Source organism: Bombina bombina, chromosome 5 (assembly GCF_027579735.1).
Source record: "Bombina bombina isolate aBomBom1 chromosome 5, aBomBom1.pri, whole genome shotgun sequence".
NCBI classification, from domain to species: Eukaryota; Metazoa; Chordata; class Amphibia; order Anura; family Bombinatoridae; genus Bombina; species Bombina bombina.
Window position 1 is genome coordinate 360,627,414 of NC_069503.1, and position 14,334 is coordinate 360,641,747.

Sequence of the window (14,334 nt, forward strand, 5' to 3'; positions counted from 1 at the left end):
AAAAAAAAAAAACAACAACTTTCTTTTAAGCTTGACACCTGAGCATTCGGTAGATTTATGTTTGCATTGAGCTAATACATACCTGTAAGGTTTCTCAAAAGGGCATTGTTTAGCAATTTACCAAGCAAATGCTCACTGTTATTTTTTTTTTTTTATTGGCAACATCCACTCACCCTGAAGTTTGTACAGTACATGCAAGAGGATAGTACATGTGATTGTGAGCCTTCGTTTTTACAGTTTTACAGACCTCAGAGTGCTTTATATATGTGTTTATGAGGTCAAGTGTATTTCTGACATCAGAAACTGAAGCACAGGCATTCAAGACTGCACATTTGTGCTTACAGTCACAATAACATGGCACTTGGTTTGCCCCGTTTCTGAAGCTGAGAACATTTTCAGAATACAGAATAAATAAATGTGTATTTAATGGATATGAGAATTACAATTATGCAAAAGATTATGAGTCTGATAAAAGAAATAATAATAAAATACGTATCTATCATACAGGTACCTTTGGCAGCCCTGACAGCTGTGTAATTAATAAGACAAAGATACCCTTTTGGAAGTCATTGATATATGAATATAATAATAATGATAATAATAATAATTAAATAATCTGAGTAAGTCAATTCACACGAGTCTCTTGTCATGCAATGAAAATGATCGCACACAGGTCGCTATTAAATACAATAGGTTGCCATACTGCTGAGATTATCCTGTCTTCATCAATTTTGAGAAGTATAGGTGACTATCCCGAATTATATTTCTCCTGTTAAGTGTAGTCAGTCCACGGGTCATCCATTACTTATGGGATTATAACTCCTCCCTAACAGGAAGTGCAAGAGGATCACCCAAGCAGAGCTGCTATATAGCTCCTCCCCTCTACGTCATACCCAGTCATTCTCTTGCACCTAACTAATAGATAGGACGTGTGAGAGGACTGTAGTGGTTAAACTTAGTTTTTATTTCTTCAATCAAAAGTTTGTTATTTTAAACAGCACCGGAGTGTGTTGTTTTTTCTCAGGCAGCATTAGAAGAAGAATCTACCTGAGTTTGTGTATGATCTTAGCGGACGTAACTAAGATCCATTTGCTGTTCTCGGCCATTCTGAGGAGCGAGGTAACTTCAGAACAGGGGACAGCGGGCAGGGTTCACCTGCAAGGAGGTATGTTGTAGTATATTATTTTCTAAGGAATGGAATTGACTGAGAAAATACTGCTAATACCGATGTAATGTAAGTGCAGCCTTAAATGCAGTAGTAGCAACTGGTATCAGGCTGATATGTATGTATGTTTACACTGAAGTATTTCTGGGGAATGGCACTTCACTAAGAAAATACTGTATACATATAACTTATAGACTATTCTGCAGTGAAAGCGACTAGCAGCAGGCTTTTTAATAACATTTCATAGTTTTATATTTAAAATGTTTACTGGCATGTTAATCGTTTTTTCTCTGAGGTACTTGGTGAAAAATTTTATGGGCATTATTTTTCCACATGGCTGTCGTTTGTTTATGAATAAAATCAGTTTACTGAGCTTCCCCACTGTTGTATTATGAGTGGGAGAGGCCTATTTTGGCGCTTTATTGCGCAGTAGAAATTCAGTCACAGTCTTCCTTTTTCTCCCTGCATGATCCAGGACATCTCTACAGAGCTCAGGGGTCTCCAAAACTAGTTTTGAGGGAGGTAATCACTCACAGCAGACCTGTGAGACTGTGCTTTGACTGTGATAAAAACGTTTATATTTTTAATTGTTATCCGTTTTTTGGTATTAAGGGGTTAATCATCCATTTGCTAGTGGGTGCAATCCTTTGCTAACTTAATGCATTTACTGTGAAAATTTGGTTGCTATAACTAATCCGGTTCATTGTTATTTCAACTGTGACAGTTTTGTGTGCTTCTTAAAGGCACAGTAACGTTTTTTATATTGCTTGTAAATTTATTTGAAAAGTATTTTCCAAGCTTGCTAGTCTAATTGCTAGTTTGTTTAAACATGTCTGACACAGAGGAATCTCTTTGTGCAATATGTTCAAAGGCCAATGTGGAGCCCAATAGAAATTTGTGTACTAATTGCATTGATGCTACTTTAAGTAAAAGCCAATCTGTACATGTCAAGAAAATTTCACCAGACAACGAGGGGGAAGTTATGCCGACTAACTCTCCTCACGTGTCAGTACCTGCATCTCCCGCTCAGGAGGTGCGTGATATTGTGGCGCCAAGTACATCAGGGCGGCCCTTACAAATCACTTTGCAAGACATGGCTAATGTTATGACTGAAGTTTTATCTAAATTGCCAGAACTTAGGGGTAAACGCGACCACTCTGGGGTGAGAACAGAGTGCGCTGATAATAATAGGGCCATGTCTGATACTGCGTCACAATTTGCAGAACATGAAGACAGAGAGCTTCATTCTGTGGGTGACGGATCTGATCCAAATAAACTGGATTCAGACATTTCAAATTTTAAATTTACGCTTGAGAACCTCCGTGTGTTACTAGGGGAGGTATTAGCGGCTCTAAATGATTGTAACACGGTTGCAATCCCAGAGAAAATATGTAGGCTGGATAAATATTTTGCGGTACCGACGTGTACTGACGTTTTTCCTATACCTAAAAGGCTTACAGAAATTGTTAACAAGGAGTGGGATAGACCCGGTGTGCCTTTCTCACCCCCTCCTATATTTAGGAAAATGTTTCCAATAGACGCCACCACACGGGACTTATGGCAGACAGTCCCTAAGGTGGAGGGAGCAGTTTCTACTTTGGCTAAGCGCACCACTATCCCGGTGGAGGATAGCTGTGCTTTTTCAGATCCAATGGATAAAAAGTTAGAGGGTTACCTTAAGAAAATGTTTGTTCAACAAGGTTTTATATTGCAACCCCTTGCATGCATTGCGCCTGTCACGGCTGCGGCGGCATTCTGGTTTGAGTCTCTGGAAGAGACCATTAGCTCAGCTACGTTGGATGAGATTACAGACAAGCTTAGAGTCCTTAAGCTAGCTAATTCATTTATTTCTGACGCCGTAGTACACTTAACTAAACTTACGGCTAAGAACTCCGGATTCGCCATTCAGGCGCGCAGAGCACTGTGGCTTAAATCCTGGTCAGCCGATGTGACTTCTAAATCTAAATTGCTTAACATACCTTTCAAAGGGCAGACATTATTCGGGCCCGGTTTGAAAGAAATTATCGCTGACATTACTGGAGGTAAGGGCCATGCCCTGCCTCAAGACAGAGCCAAACCAAGGGCTAGACAGTCTAATTTTCGTGCCTTTCGTAACTTCAAGGCAGGAGCAGCATCAACTTCCTCCGCTCCAAAACAGGAAGGAACTGTTGCTCGCTACAGACAGGGCTGGAAACCTAACCAGACCTGCAACAAGGGCAAGCAGGCCAGAAAACCTGCTGCTGCCCCTAAGACAGCATGAAGCGAGGGCCCCCAATCCGGAAACGGATCTAGTGGGGGGCAGACTTTCTCTCTTCGCCCAGGCTTGGGCAAGAGATGTCCAGGATCCCTGGGTGTTAGAAATCATATCTCAGGGATATCTTCTGGACTTCAAAGCTTCTCCTCCAAAAGGGAGATTTCATCTTTCAAGGTTGTCAGCAAACCAGATAAAGAAAGAGGCGTTTCTACGCTGTGTACAAGATCTTTTACTAATGGGAGTGATCCACCCGGTTCCGCGGTCGGAACACGGACAAGGGTTTTACTCAAATCTGTTTGTGGTTCCCAAGAAAGAAGGAACCTTCAGACCAATCTTAGATTTAAAGATCCTAAACAAATTCCTAAGAGTTCCATCGTTCAAAATGGAAACTATTCGGACAATCTTACCCATGATCCAAAAGGGTCAGTACATGACCACAGTGGATTTAAAGGATGCCTACCTTCACATACCGATTCACAAAGATCATTACCGGTACCTAAGGTTTGCCTTCCTAGACAGGCATTACCAGTTTGTAGCTCTTCCCTTCGGGTTAGCTACTGCTCCAAGAATCTTTACAAAGGTTCTGGGTTCTCTTCTGGCGGTACTAAGACCGCGAGGAATATAGGTAGCTCCATACCTAGACGACATTCTGATACAAGCGTCAAGTTTCCAAGCTGCCAAGTCTCATACAGAGTTAGTACTAGAATTTCTAAGGTCACATGGGTGGAAGGTGAACGAAGAAAAGAGTTCTCTATTGCCACTCACAAGAGTTCCCTTCTTAGGGACTCTTATAGATTCTGTAGAAATGAAAATTTACCTGACAGAGGACAGGTTAACAAAACTCCTAAATGCTTGCCGTGTCCTTCATTCCATTCCACACCCGTCAGTGGCTCAATGCATGGAGGTAATCGGCTTAATGGTAGCGGCAATGGACATAGTACCCTTTGCACGCCTGCATCTCAGACCACTGCAATTGTGCATGCTAAGTCAGTGGAATGGGGATTACTCAGATTTGTCTCCTATGCTCAATCTGGATCAAGAGACCAGAAATTCTCTTCTATGGTGGCTCTCTCGGCCACATCTGTCCAAGGGGATGCCCTTCAGCAGACCAGATTGGACGATTGTAACAACAGACGCCAGCCTGCTAGGTTGGGGCGCTGTCTGGAATTCCCTGAAGACTCAGGGATCATGGACTCAGGAGGAGAGTCTCCTTCCCATAAACATTCTGGAATTAAGAGCAGTTTTCAATGCCCTTCTGGCTTGGCCTCAGTTAGCAACTCTGAGGTTCATCAGGTTTCAGTCTGACAACATCACGACTGTGGCTTACATCAACCATCAGGGAGGGACAAGGAGTTCCCTAGCGATGATGGAAGTCTCAAAGATAATTCACTGGGCAGAGTCTCACTCTTGCCACCTATCAGCGATCCACATCCCAGGCGTGGAGAACTGGGAGGCGGATTTTCTAAGTCGCCAGACTTTTCATCCGGGGGAGTGGGAACTTCATCCGGAGGTCTTTGCCCAAATACTTCGGCGTTGGGGCAAACCAGATCTGGATCTCATGGTGTCTCGCCAGAACGCCAAGCTTCCTTGTTACGGGTCCAGGTCCAGGGACCCGGGAGCGGTTCTGATAGATGCTCTGACAGCATCTTGGGCCTTCAACATGGCTTATGTGTTTCCACCCTTCCCGATGCTTCCTCGATTGATTGCCAGAATCAAACAGGAGAGAGCATCAGTGATTCTAATAGCACCTGCGTGGCCACGCAGGACCTGGTATGCAGATCTAGTGGACATGTCATTCTGTCCACCTTGGTCTCTGCCTCTGAGACAGGACCTTCTGATTCAGGGTCCTTTCAAACATCAAAATCTAATTTCTCTGAGGCTGACTGCATGGAGATTGAACGCTTGATTTTATCAAAGCGTGGATTTTCGGAGTCAGTAATTGATACCTTAATACAGGCGAGGAAACCTGTTACCAGAAAGATTTACCATAAAATATGGCGTAAATATTTGCATTGGTGCGAATCCAAGAGTTACTCATGGAGTAAGGTTAGGATTCCTAGGATATTGTCTTTTCTACAAGAAGGTTTAGAAAAGGGTTTATCTGCTAGTTCTTTAAAGGGACAGATCTCAGCTCTGTCCATCCTTTTACACAAACGTCTGTCAGAAGTTCCAGACGTTCAGGCTTTTTGTCAGGCTTTGGCCAGGATTAAGCCTGTGTTTAAGACTGTTGCTCCGCCGTGGAGCTTAAACTTAGTTCTTAACGTTTTACAGGGTGTTCCGTTTGAACCCCTTCATTCCATTGATATCAAGCTGTTGTCTTGGAAAGTTCTGTTTTTAATGGCTATTTCCTCGGCTCGAAGAGTCTCTGAGTTATCGGCCTTACATTGTGATTCTCCTTATCTGATTTTTCATTCAGACAAGGTAATTCTGCGTACTAAACCTGGGTTCTTACCTAAGGTAGTCACTAACAGGAATATCAATCAAGAGATTGTTGTTCCATCATTGTGCCCTAACCCTTCTTCAAAGAAGGAACGACTTCTGCACAATCTGGACGTAGTCCGTGCCCTGAAATTTTATTTACAGGCAACTAAAGATTTTCGCCAAACTTCTTCCCTGTTTGTCGTTTATTCTGGACAGAGGAGAGGTCAAAAAGCTTCTGCTACCTCTCTCTCTTTCTGGCTTCGTAGTATAATACGTTTAGCCTATGAGACTGCTGGATAGCAGCCTCCTGAAAGAATTACAGCTCATTCTACTAGAGCTGTGGCTTCCACTTGGGCCTTTAAGAATGAGGCCTCTGTTGAACAGATTTGCAAGGCTGCAACTTGGTCTTCACTTCACACTTTTTCCAAATTTTACAAATTTGACACTTTTGCTTCTTCGGAGGCTGTTTTTGGGAGAAAGGTTCTTCAGGCAGTGGTTCCTTCCGTGTAAAGATCCTGCCTGTCCCTCCCGTCATCCGTGTACTTTTAGCTTTGGTATTGGTATCCCATAAATAATGGATGACCCGTGGACTGACTACACTTAACAGGAGAAAACAAAATTTATGCTTACCTGATAAATTCCTTTCTCCTGTAGTGTAGTCAGTCCACGGCCTGCCCTGTTTTTTATGGCAGGTCTAAATTTTAAATTAAACTCCAGTCACCACTGCACCCTATAGTTTCTCCTTTCTCGTTTGGTTTCGGTCGAATGACTGGGTATGACGTAGAGGGGAGGAGCTATATAGCAGCTCTGCTTGGGTGATCCTCTTGCACTTCCTGTTAGGGAGGAGTTATAATCCCATAAGTAATGGATGACCCGTGGACTGACTACACTACAGGAGAAAGGAATTTATCAGGTAAGCATAAATTTTGTTTTTTATTTTATTATTATTTTTTTTGCAGGTGATTGCTACTGGCCTTTCTTTGTGAATCTAAAGTATATCTTATCTTGATAGACAATTGTTTATCTTGAGTTTGAGTGATTTGAACATTTGAAGTTTGTTTCAATTTGTAAAAAAAACAAAGCATTTGAAAAGATTAGACACCTTCCCCCACTGTAAAGCCTAACGGCTAGATTTGGAGTTCGGCGGTAGATGGGTTGCTAACGCCACGCGTGTTTTATGTCAAACGCACGGCATTGTTTGACTCCGGTATTTAGAGTTCAAAAAAGACCATCTAACGATGCTCCTAACGCGTGTATGTCACACGCGTAATACTGCCCGCGTAAGACAGTCTCCCATAGAGATCAATGGGAAAGCAAAAAAATAGCTTTTTTCACCTAACACTCGATCTCTCGAGAATACGCACAGCTCGGTCATATGACGCATACCACATCATGCACAACAATAACACGCCGCAAATGTCACAACAACAATCAATCAACAAAGCACACAAGCATTACACATTCACAAGCGGGGGGATTTTTAATAAAATTTAATACGGGGAATACGCATATACTTTAAGATGCGGAAATTCGCAAAATAACAACAAGGAATAAAAAATATATACATACACTAGAAAAATAATCGCATTCAATATCACTATATATTAGGACAAACATACATATACAACACTTCACTAATAACACACCATCGCAAATTCACATTTAAAAAGAATACTATTGGACAATGTTAGAGTAAACGACCACTATGACATCATCGCATTCTACACATTCCACAAATACTAACTCCAAATGAGCATGCGCAAATTCACACAACTAATACACATTGCACTAATATTAATTGCTAATAAAGCACACCTGAACACAATTTACAACGGAAATTGGTACATCATTAAACATTTACACAGGGTATATAAGCACCACACAAGCAGGGCTTCTTTGACTGTGTTGCTGGTGGGTCTTTGGAGATTGGAGGTTTAAGATTAGAGAGTTGGTGCATTATTGTGAGTGAGTTAGTGTTAGCGTGAGAGAGTCAGGTGTTATCGTGAGTGAGTTAGTGGGAGTTAGTGGGAGTGGGAGAGAGTCTGTTAGTGGGAGCGTGAGTGAGTTAGTGGGAGTGGGAGTTGTTAGTGAGAGTTGTTAGTGGGAGCGTAAGTTAGTGGTAGTTAGTGAGAGTTAGTGGGAGTGTTTGTTAGTGAGAATTAGTAGTAGTGTGTTAGTGAGAATTAGTAGTAGTGTGAGTTAGCGAGCGAGTGATTTTTCTGTACACGTAACACATTTACACGCAAACACATTCAATACATACATACACTTATCAATAACACTACATACACTCCATACCCCCTACCCCCTCATACTACACTCCATACCCCATTCCCTGTAGTCCCATTCCCTTTCATCCCATTTACTCTTATCCCATACCCCATACCCATCCCATACCCATCCCCTAGTTACATTTAGTTTACATATCCTCCTTTTAGTCTTCTTCTTCTTTTGGTTTATTTAAATACTCCTTACCCTCTTTGTTTTTTTACATCCCTCTCACACTTTCAGCACTTTTTTTGTCTTTTTAGTTCTTTATTTTGACCCCCTTTCATTTCATCACACTCACTTTTTGTTTGATTATTTGGGGTTTAGTTTAGGGAACAGATGGAGGCCAGGCAGGGGAGAGGTGGAGGGGGGAGGAGAGGGAGGGGGAGAGGAACAGGGCAGGAAGGGGGGCAGGAAGCGGGGGTGGAAGCGGTGGGTGGACCCAGCCACTTGGTTCAAGATGAACAAGTGGCTGGGCCCAGTGGCGGACAGAGTAGGGCTTCACAGTCCGGGAAACAGAGGGCATCGTCACAGGGGAAGGCCAAGGCGACTAGGGAGGCGAGGTTTTCGATGGAGGAGAAGGAGGCCCTCATAGAGGCCTATATGGCCAGGTATAGGAGGCTGCAGCACCAGAAGACTACCCCGACTGACAAGAGGAGGCTCTGGAATGAGATAAGAAATGCAGTCAATGCAGTGGGTGGCCGGAACAGAGATCTTGATTCGATAAAACATCGCTACCGGGACTGTAAGATGGATCTCAAGAAAAAGTTAAGCCTGGAGGCCCGACATGCCGCAGGAACTGGTGGCGGACCTGCCCTGGAAATAGAGTACTGCCGATGGGAGGAAATGTTGCGGCTCAGCATCTCCAAGGTGGAAATAGTCGGTATCGGAGGAATTGATACCGGGAACCTGCCACTCTCATCTGACGGTAAGCTCATTGAACAATAATTTCACATACGAATGTATTTCAAGGGACACTATACGCAAACCTTTACTTTCATGATTGAGGTAGCGAATACAGTTTGACAAAACATTCAAATGTACTTATATTACCTAATTTGAATCATTCTTGAGATATATTTTAATTAAGAAATAGCCATGCACACGGTGAAACAATCACAGGAGGCAGCTATATTCAGCTAACAATCAGCATCTTATAAGCATATTTAGATATGCTTTTCAGCAAAGAATATCCAGAGAATGAAGCTAATTAGATAAGAAAAGTACATTAGAAAGTTGATAATAAATGTATGCTTCTAAATCATGAAAGATAAAACATTGGGTTTCATGTCCCTTTAAGGATCAGATTAATGCTATAACGTTGTTTACACGCATTCAATTACTTTGCGGTTACATCAGTATCTAGACCATAGGTTAGGTGTGCATTTAAACAGACTGAAAACAAACGCGAAAACATTCAAATTGACCAGAGATATCACAAACACGGTTTTGAAAAAGCGGAAATCGTATTGATTGTTTGTTAGATTTCAAAGTTGATTAATGATTCTGCATTTGTAATTTTATCGTAAGCTAAGTCATTTAAAGCTTGATTTGCAAATATGCTAATATATACATTTTTTTTTTTTTTTTAATATACAGAGTCTGGGGAGGAGGCAGCATAAGAAACACAGCCTCATCTATCTCCCCGGGATGAGAGTGGTGAGGAAGAAATTTCCACTTCGGAGGGAAGAGGCTCCCCGTGACGAAGAGCGCACGGAAGCTGATGAAGAGGCCCCGGAAGCAGAGGAGGAGCCCGCGGAACCAGAGGACCCTCAAGGACCCGCACACCGTGGTGCACGGGCACCCCGCCGTGCACAGGTACCCCGCCAAGCACAACAAGAGGAAATAGCGGAGGTGCGGGTTCTACTGGACTACATAGACCAGATGCGTAACTCCCGGATACAAAATATCGAAGGCCGCACTCGAATTCTTGATGGACAAAATCAAATAATTGAAGGACAAAACCAAATAATAAACATACTCAATAGAATCGAACAAGGCCAAAACAGAATCTTTAATCTGCACCAAGAGATGTTCAATTTTTTCCGGGAGGCGCATGCTGGTCTACCTCCTGGTCCGCCTCCTGCTGCTGGGCCTCCTGCTGCTGGGCCTCCTGCTTCTGGGCCATCTCCTCCTGCCGGCCCATCTACTCCTGCCGGCCCATCTACTCCTGCCGGGCCATCTACTCCTGCCGGGCCATCTACTCCTGCCGGGCCATCTACTCCTCTTCAGCCATCTCATCCTCTTCAGCCATCTCCTCCTCTTCAGCCAGCTTCTCCTCCTCAGCCATCTTCTCCTCCTCAGCCATCTTCTCCTCCTCAGCCATCTTCTCCTCCTCACCTTGGTCGTCCCAGTACTCTTCCTTCCACTCTTCCCACAACATCTCCAAGGAGAACTCTTCGGAGTCGGCAGTTACCCCTCCCAGAGCCTCAGCCCCGTGGGAAGAGGGGAAGGAAGAGGAAGTAAGTATTTATTTTCATCTTTTTTTTTTTTTTAATTTAATGTGTAATGGATAGGTATGTGATGATGTGGTTTTCATACACTTGTGGACCACACTCTGTATATAATCTACTTCTATGGGACCGGGTCCATGGAGGAAGATTGTTTGCAGAGTGTGGGTTATAAGTGTGTGAAAACCACATCATCACATACCTATCCTTGTTCATGATATTGATTGGTTTCTGTGATGTGATGTCCAAACTGTTTCCCGAATCGCAAACAAAATTACCATTACAATTATCCATGATGGCATATTACTGTTTGAATGCCAATAACACAGCTTAAAGGGACAGTCAGAAAATTATTGATTACAAAGAAAACACTGTATTACGCATTATCAAGTTGGAAACAACAAAACATGGAGAAATACGTGTGACTTATGTGCTTAACCTTCCTATCTATGACTAGGAAAAATGACCATTTATTTGTTGTTCTGACATAACAACATTTTAGATATCAATGATCAATACATGGTAAATAATATGCTGTATGAGCACAAGGTTTTACATATACAAATGCTATCCAAATGCCCTCTAGTGGTCAAATTGTATAATGATTACATGCACTCTTCAAGCTCGAAGAAATGAGCACACGAACCTCATAGGTTTAGCTAGCAAATTTAAATAAACAAAGACAAATGATTAATTGGTGAGAAACCTTTGATATCATTGATATTACAAAATTGACTTTTAGAATAATGCAAAACATTATTTGTTTTCTAAACTGTCCCTTTAACAAAATTACATATGCTAACACATATTTGAAGCTTGTTGGTATATCTACATGTACTTGGTCAAAAATTAAATATTGAAATCAGATTTATATTGACGTGTTAAATAAAGTATATTTTCTTAAAGAGACATTATTGTGGTAATTTTTTTTTAGAAAGACATTTGTTTGAACAATGAATATGGTTTAAAGTCCTTTTAGGAGTGGGGGGTGAAAATATGCTAACAATAATATATTTGAAGATTAAACAATGTGGAACTCATACATGATACAAAAATCAACATTTGCATTAAAGGGACAGTATACTATATTTTTAACAGAACTGTATGTAATAGACACTACTACAAAAAACAAGATTAACATATACTGATATCAATATTACAAAGCTTCAAACACTTTCAAAGAAAATCGGGTTAGCTCTATTGAAAATATAGATGAACCCCCATTACAACCGTAAAACAAGACAATACCCCATCATTAACATATGAAAAGACCCTTTACACAAACAGGAGAAAGCTGGAGATGGTACTCACATGAAACTCAGAGGCTGGGCGAGGAGTCTGAAAATTAATTACATTTTCTTTGAACAGAAGCAAAATGAAACGTGTATTTGTTAAACAATGGACTATCTAATTAGAGACAAAATAAAAAGTTTTGATTTATAATGTGAGTGTCTAATGAACCTTTAATAAAATATACAACGAAATTACATTTAGAAGAAGTCGGCATCATATATTTAGCATATGATAAAGCTAAATGCATATTGATTACTTTATTCTAACACAATAGCGCATATTTATTAATTAGCTATCTTTAACATTAAAAACAACAGTCATTTTTATGAAAAAGGAACATATTGTTGACAAACATATTAAACAACATGGACTATAGAGATTTGCACTTGCCTCGAAATATCATATGCATGAAAACATTTTGCTTTCGTTCGTTTATTCAACCAGACATCCAGCAAAAGAGAATGTGGTGGTCTTTATCAGCTACGGGTCAACAATGTAACATGATGCAAATAATACATATTCGCAAGGTTTTTAAAATTGGCTGCAGTCACAAACGTGTTTAACGTGCACAAACAAATATTGCGGGACTACGTAATCCAATCATACGTTTTTTTTACCTTTGCATGTGACGTCTTAACATGGCGCGTCCTTGATCATGTAAGAACGCCATCCAATAAAAGGCACATTCTTGATCACGTAAGAACGCCCAAAAAAAAGGCGCATCCTTGATCGCGTCAAAACGCCATCCAATAAAAGGCACATTCTTGATCACGTAAGAACGCCCCAAAAAAAGGCGCATCCTTGATCGCGTCAAAACGCCATCCAATAAAAGGCACATTCTTGATCACGTAAGAACGTCAGTCAATACAAGGAATCATTGGACAGCCTGGCAGGTGACGTTTTAAGCAACATGGCGCATCCGAGATAGCTGAAAAACCGCAGCCAATACAAGGACTCAGTTGACAGCTTGGCATATCACTAAGAAACGTATTTATATTTTAGGAACTAGTATGTGTCTAGATTGCTATCTAGGAATGTCACGAAATCATGAATCATCTTTTCGAACTTGACTGTCCCTTGAACTATAGCTATGGTGTATATCTTTAACATTTAAAAAATACACATGAGAAATACATATGCCATTGATGTTTTAAGATATGTTTTGATTGTTTTGGAATAACAATAATGATACATGGATTGATTAAACGTGTCATTTATTCAAGTTTAAATATGGTCAGCCTACCTATAGCCATATATGGGAGTAGAATTATTTTGTTAACATATTTTTAAAAAAATATTCATCATCTAAAATATTTGCATTACACACAGAGATTTATTTGGTTACACTTTTACAATAAGATAGAATAGAAAATGAAATACATGTGCTGTCAACATTACAATAAGATTGTTTATTAATAAGATTATATGTCCTTGTTCATGTAAAAAGGACAAAAACGCTTTAGAAATGGAAATACATTCATTAACAATTGTGCTCACCATCCCTTAAAGGGACATTATTTTGTTTTTAAAAAGAGGATACACATAGACAATACTATTTCAATAAAATGAACACTTTACAGGGATTATATCATTGTATCAATCCTCAGATCATTTGTTAAAGGTGCATCAATTCATGCAGAGTTTCTAAATACACACATGGATGTGAAAATTGAAATATACATATATACACAAATAACAATCTATATATACATATATAAAACAATTACTATGCTAATCATAATCATGCAATGATAAAGCTAAGAGAAAAATATATAAAGACAAATAATAAGATTACATTGGAGATGTTAATCTTAAAGTCATTTACAATTGTCTTACATATATGATTTTTTAAAAAAAATTATTTTTGGTAGGTCCCTTTAAGGATCAACAAGATAAACTAGAGCTTTAAAAAAATAACATGAAGAATGAGGACAAAGAATCGTGCAATTACATGTCTTTTATTAGTATGTAAGAAAACATCAACAACGTTTAGAAATAATCTTGTAAAAATAAGGAATATTTGAGCCATATGACAAGGTAACAGAGTGCATCACAGTCCATGAAGAGAGTTACCAAGGGCCACCATAGCCCCATTGGAGACATATGACAAGGTAAAAGAGTGCATCACAGTCCATGAAGAGAGTTACCAAGGGCCACCATAGCCCCATTGGAGACATATGACAAGGTAACACAGTGCATCACAGTCCATGAAGAGAGTTTCCAAGGGCCACCATAGCCCCATTGGAGACATATGACAAGGTAACACAGTGCATCACAGTCCATGAAGAGAGTTGCCAAGGGCCACCATAGCCCCATTGGAGACATATGACAAGGTAACACAGTGCATCACAGTCCATGAAGAGAGTTGCCAAGGGCCACCATAGCCCCATTGGAGACATGACAAGGTAACACAGTGCATCACAGTCCATGAAGAGAGTTGCCAAGGGCCACCATAGCCCCATTGGAGACATATGACAAGGTAA